This window comes from Budorcas taxicolor, chromosome 14 (assembly GCF_023091745.1).
Source record: "Budorcas taxicolor isolate Tak-1 chromosome 14, Takin1.1, whole genome shotgun sequence".
Classification (NCBI taxonomy): Eukaryota; Metazoa; Chordata; class Mammalia; order Artiodactyla; family Bovidae; genus Budorcas; species Budorcas taxicolor.
The window spans coordinates 41,505,174-41,511,173 of NC_068923.1; positions in this window are offsets into that span (position 1 = coordinate 41,505,174).

Here is a 6,000-nt window from a genome sequence, read left to right on the forward strand (position 1 = left end):
TCAATAAAACAGAAATAGATGTTTTTCTGGAACTCTCTTGCTTTTCCCATGATCCAGCGGATGTTGGCAATTTGGTTCCTCTGCCCTTTCTAAAACCAGCTTGAACATCAGGTGTAGATCAGAAAATGGTAAAAACTTGGCAGGAAACTCATTAAAAATGTAGAAGTTTGCTTGTAGTTTGCAAGTGTATTTTCAGTTTTCACTCCGTTGGGAAATTTTAGATGGTGACTTAGAGGTGAGGTGTGGTTCATAGAAAAAAGACATGATTCCTATTTGAAGAACTCTTGGATCTAAATCAAATCCTTGTGGGATCCTACTTCTGAGATCAGGAATTGAACCCAGGCCCTTGGCAGTGAAAGTACAGAGTCCTTACCACTGGACTATCAGGGAATTCTCTGCATAATTGTTTTAAATTACAGTGTGCAAGGTTTGTTTGTATCACTTATGAATCCACTCCTTAAATGATGTATCTTTCATTATTTAACACTTTATTTGAGAAGTTTTGACCTAAATTATCCTTTTTAAAGTCCCCAAACTTCTTTCCCTCTGTATTAAATATCTTAACATGACTGCCTGTGTCCATATGTAATGATGACTTGGTAGGACATCTTTGCAAGTAAATGTAATAAAGACAAGTATTCATACCCCTTGGAAAATATAACGTGCTAGCACTTACATATTTATTTCAAATATCTAAACTATGAGCAATGTTTTCTGTGTGTAACGCTGGAGAGAAGAAATGTACCCACTAACAATTTCTTGTATCTAAATTTAAAGCCAACTGAAACCATGTCAAGTCTTGAGTCAAACCATTCCTCTTTTGGAAAGACACGTTTCCTTTCTCAGAGTTTATGTAAATTGATGGTTTTCCCCCATTGCTCCATTAGTAAGGTGGGGGGCAGGAAGGCCTGAGAAAGAAGTTAAATATTCAATACCTATCTTGGAGTTGTATGTAGCCTTGGCTTGATTCTCTGTTTTGGTTCTTTTTTTATTTTTTATCCCCCCAAATTTCTTCAGCTTTCCAGGCGATGGTTGAAAAGTCATGTGTGAAATGAAATGTGAAATGGAAAACTGAAGGTTTCAAATTTCTTTAGGTTTCCAGGCAGTAGGTGAAAGGTCAAATGAAAAACCAAAGGAATGACTATCAATAGCGTATATACGTATGTGAGTGTGTGTGAAGAAGTATTGGACAGCTTTCTGAGAAAGGTTCAAATGTAAAAAAAGACATGAATGCGAGTTTCATTCTCATAGACACAGCCTCTTCTTCCCCTTCAGCTCCTGTGTATCATTTGGTGCAGAAACATGCATTCCTTTTGAGGAAAGCCTCCGAATTTTGTCATTGTAGATCTGCTTTTTCATCACTTAGGAGTCTTGCACGGGACCAATGGCAGACAAATCACTGCCTTGGAAGTGGTTCATGGATGGCTGTGAGTCTTGGATCTACTGCCCTAGTATCTAGTCTTAATGCAACTCCCCACTTAATAATAAAATGATCACCAATCACTATCCTATTGTAACACTTACATTATATTTATAGTACAATACTATATGATATTAATAACCTCAAATTTACTAACAGGTTGAGCCACAGTTCTCAAACTTTTCTGTTACCCTGAAATGATTGAGGAAACCCAAAAGCTTTTGTTCCTATGGGTTTTATCAATAGTCACCACACTGGAAACTAAAATGGAAAAATTCTGAAGGGCTTAATGTTTCATTTAGTAGCAGCTGGATTTTCATCGTTCTTGTGTTCAAGCTGTTGCAGTATCCCTTGTCATGTAATTCTCTGGGCAGCTGGACTGTACACTCAGGAGAAAATAAGAGCGAAGAGCCCTGGTATGATTATGAGTATAAACTTGGCACTGTGGATGCCCCCCCCTGGGAACCACTGCTTTGGGGACACTTGATGGACTGTGTGGTGTTTGTGGTCCTTTGTGTGAATAGCTGTCCTTAGATCTGTCAGGTCCTGTTGGATAACTCCACCATTCACAGGTACACAACCGCCCACCTTTCTAGAGAAACACACCAGTTTTTGTCCTTCTTGATCTGCCAACATAGAGTCCAACAGGCTTCTCAGTTAACATCTTCATTACAAGGGACCTATTGTTCAGAGATTTTAATTACCCCTGAACTTTTTCCCTCTAACTTTGTATCATTTCCACACCTTATCTGCTGCTTTATTGCCTATACAAATAAGAATGTGAATGATTTGATGCTCAAATTAGTTTTTTTTTAATATTTATTTATGTGGCCTTGCCGGGTCTTAGTTGCTACACTCAGATCTTTAGTTGCGACATGTGGTATCTAGTTCCCTGACCAGGATTGAACCTGGTCCCCTTGCATTGGGAGCATGGAGTCTTAGCCACCGGACCACCAGGGAAGACCCTCAAATTAGTTTTGACTTGTGTTCGTATTTGTCAGGGATTTGTTTTGGGGGATATCTGCTGGGGGATGTTCGCTTTCATCCTTGGTCTTCTTGCCTCTCCTAACCCCACTCAGCACCCTCTCACTTCCTTTTTCCTCTGCTCTCCTTTCCACACCACCATTTAGCTTACAAAGCTCCAAGCAAAGGTGGTGGGAACAAAAGCACGGGCCGTGCCCAGTGAGCGGGGTTCCTCTTCTCCACTTGCCCCAACTCCACTTCTCTCCTGCCCAAGTCAGCTCTCCTGCTTCCGTTGTTAACCAGCCCAGACTCCCCTCCAGCCTCAGCTCACATACCTTCTCTCTGCCCTGTCCCCATCCTCCAGCCACCCTGACTTTCTTTCACTCCACATACTGTAGATTCACTCCCACTTTCAGGGTCTTCTGTCATCGGCTTAGATCAGATATTTGCTTTCTTCTCCAGTGTTCCTGCCTGGAGAATCCCAGGGACGGGGGAGCCTGGTGGGCTGCCATCTATGGGGTTGCACAGAGTCAGACACGACTGAAGCGATTTAGCAGCAGCAGCAGCAGGGACTCTGCTAGGATAACTTCCTCAGAGAGGATGTCCTGAGGGGGATTCAGGAGGGAGAGGACATAGGTACAGCTAATGCAGATTCATGTTGAGGTATGGCAAGAAACCATCACAATATTATAAAGTAATTATCCTCTAATTAAATACATATATAAATATATATATAAAGTGAAAGTGAAAGTTGCTCAGTCGTGTCCGACTCTTTGTGACCCCATGGACTGTATTGCAACCCCATGGACTATATACAGTCCATGGAATTCTCCAGGCCAGAAAACTGCAGTGGGTAGCCTTTCCCTTCTCAAGGGATCTTCCTAACCCAGGGATCAAAGCCAAGATATATATATAAGGGAGAGAGAGACCGGATGTCCCTAGTCACCATAGCTGAAACAGTTACCCTACCACTCCATTCTCTTACCTCCATTTTCTTCATAGAACTTCTCCAGAAGTGTTTGTGTTTGTTCTTATCTTTGTAAACTGAGATTAGGAGGGAAGGGACTTCTCTGGTATGTAAACTGCTCTGAAGCTCCCAGTTGAATGAGTCATCGGCACCTCCCAGCCGCTCCAGGGTTGGGATGAATGGAGCCTTTGCTATTTATGTTTCGATGGTGGTGTTTGCTGATTGAGATCCAGACGTCAGTCTATAAACTGGCGGTGAGTGGAGCAGGGAAAAGTTGCTGCTGCTCATTATTGTTTGAAAAAAAGCCATGTGACTTTCATTTTTCTCACCAAGGGGCACGTTCACCACCTGCCAATATCTCCATTTCACTGCAAGTATTCTATTTGGCTGCTTTTTTGAAATCTGCCAGCTTCCCTCCCATTTTTCCTCCCTCCTTTCCTCCTGATCTCAATGAGGCATCAGTGAGCGGTGGCATGAAGCAAGATCATAATTCCCTGCCTGGGAATTGAACCTGGATAACCTGAGTGAAAACCAGGAATCCTAGCCACCAGACCAGCAGGGCTAGAGCCTAGAATCTCTTTTTCTCTGGATCTTTACCCCCAGTGAAAGATCCTGGGGGCAGAAACTATAAATGCAGGTTCAGAGTTTATTATTAGAGACGTAGCACAACAAGTGGGAGAGCAGAGTGAAATGGTTTGTTTAGTTAACGCAGAAGCAAGGAAGAGGCGAACACCCGCAGAGAAAGGGTGTGACTGTCCCCGCTCCTCGCCCCCCCCCCCCAAGAGGAGGAGCTCAATAAAGAGGCAATTAAGTCATTTATATAGGGCAGTTCTTCCAGGTCTTTGTTTACCTTCAAGCAATTTTCTGGTTTCTTTTTCCACATCTGACCTATCCTGGGACCCTTCCCTGGGTACCCACACACCCCTCAGCCAAGATGGATCTTGAAGTGAAGGCTTCTGGGAAAAGCAAGACTCACTATGGCTGGTGTTACCCCCTGACTTTTGACCCCTAGGAGCCTTTCTGCGCATGTGTAGTGTCTCCTGTCCCCAAAGGCGGGGAAATGGAGATCCTTTAATCCTTTACTCAAACAGGGTTTTGCCCTTCTTTGTTCTTGTCATGACTGTTACCTTAAGGATTTTACAAGAGACAAACACTGGCAATTTACCCTGTTTCTGTTGTTACTTTCATTTCAGAGGGCAAACAGGAGGGTGCTTGTAAATGCCTTAACTGGAGCCCACCTATCTCTTGTCTCAAGAAATGCTAGCAGTATTAAGTATCTAATCTGAAGGCCACTTCTTCGTGGCCCATGAAATACAAACAGGAGGCCAGTTTAAAATGTCTAACCTGGAGCCCATCTATCTCCTACCTCACTCCCACTCCTTCTCCCTCTTTCCACCTCCTTCCTTGCTTCCTCTCTTTTTTCCTTTTTCCGCAAATTGCCTTTGATTGTCATTTAAACTGAACCATCTCTGGGTCAGATAAAGGGGGGGAATAGAGTGTGATGGGCCTGCAATGGTTTCGAGTGCTGGAAAAGACCTGTGAGGCCACTGAATCACATCTTTCAATTTTTAGTGGAAGAAACAGGCTGCGAGGCTGTGACCTTCCCAGGGTCCCCGTGAGTGACAGAATGAAGACTTCAAAGCCCAGATTTTCTAGCTCCCACTTCCAAGCCAAAGGCTTCTAAATCTGTGCCCAATCTTTCTCCTTAGTTGTTGACGGACCAAACAATTAAGTGTCTTCTTGTTCGTAAAGTGAGAAATATCCCCGCTCAGACTTGCTCGGAGCGTCCGGTGAGGATGCGCGCCGAGGGGCCTCCTGCCGGCAGCCTCCGGGGCGTGGCAGCCCCGGCTCCGCCCCCGTCCTGTGCCCTGCGGTCCTGGCGCCTCAAGTGGAAGAACCTGTTCTGTTCCTAATTGGCCTGGTGTTTGTTCCTTTCTCTGCATTCCAACCTTACGTCTTCCACATCCTTTTCAAAGCCATGGGCTTTTCAGCTCTCACAGGACCAGTGTGGCCTAGACAAGTGAATCGTTAAAAGTTGTCTTTTAAAAAATGTGCCTAATTTTTAGAGATCGAGGTTTATTGAAGCGTATGTAGCACTTTTCACTTCAGAAATGTAGCCGGTTCTTTTGTTGTTGTTGCTTAGTAGCTAAGCCGTGTCTGACTCCATGGAGTATAGCCCACCAGGCTCTCCTCTCTATGGGGATTCTCCAGGCAAGAATACTGGAGTGGGTTGCCATTTCCTGCTCCAGGGGATCTTCCCGACCCACGGATCCAACCTGTGTCTCCTACTTTGACAGCTGGGTTCCTAACCGCTGAGCCACCAGGGAAGCCCAGTCACTTCTTTAAGTTACCCTAATGCCTCTACTGTATAGAAAACTGTCCCATCATCAGATCATCCTTATTCATGATACAGGAGTGGGCTTCCCAGGTGGCGCTAGTGGAAAAGGAACCCACCTGCCAATACAGGAGACAGGATACAGGAGTGATGCTTCCAGTTTTAGATGAAGTAATTAAGGATTTTATCAACTGACTTCTATATTACCCAGCTTCGTGTGATTTGTAATTGAATAAAACAAACAAAAAAATTAAATTACATAAAACGACAGCAGAGGGAGCTATTGAGGTTTGATTACATTTTCCATTGTCCTGG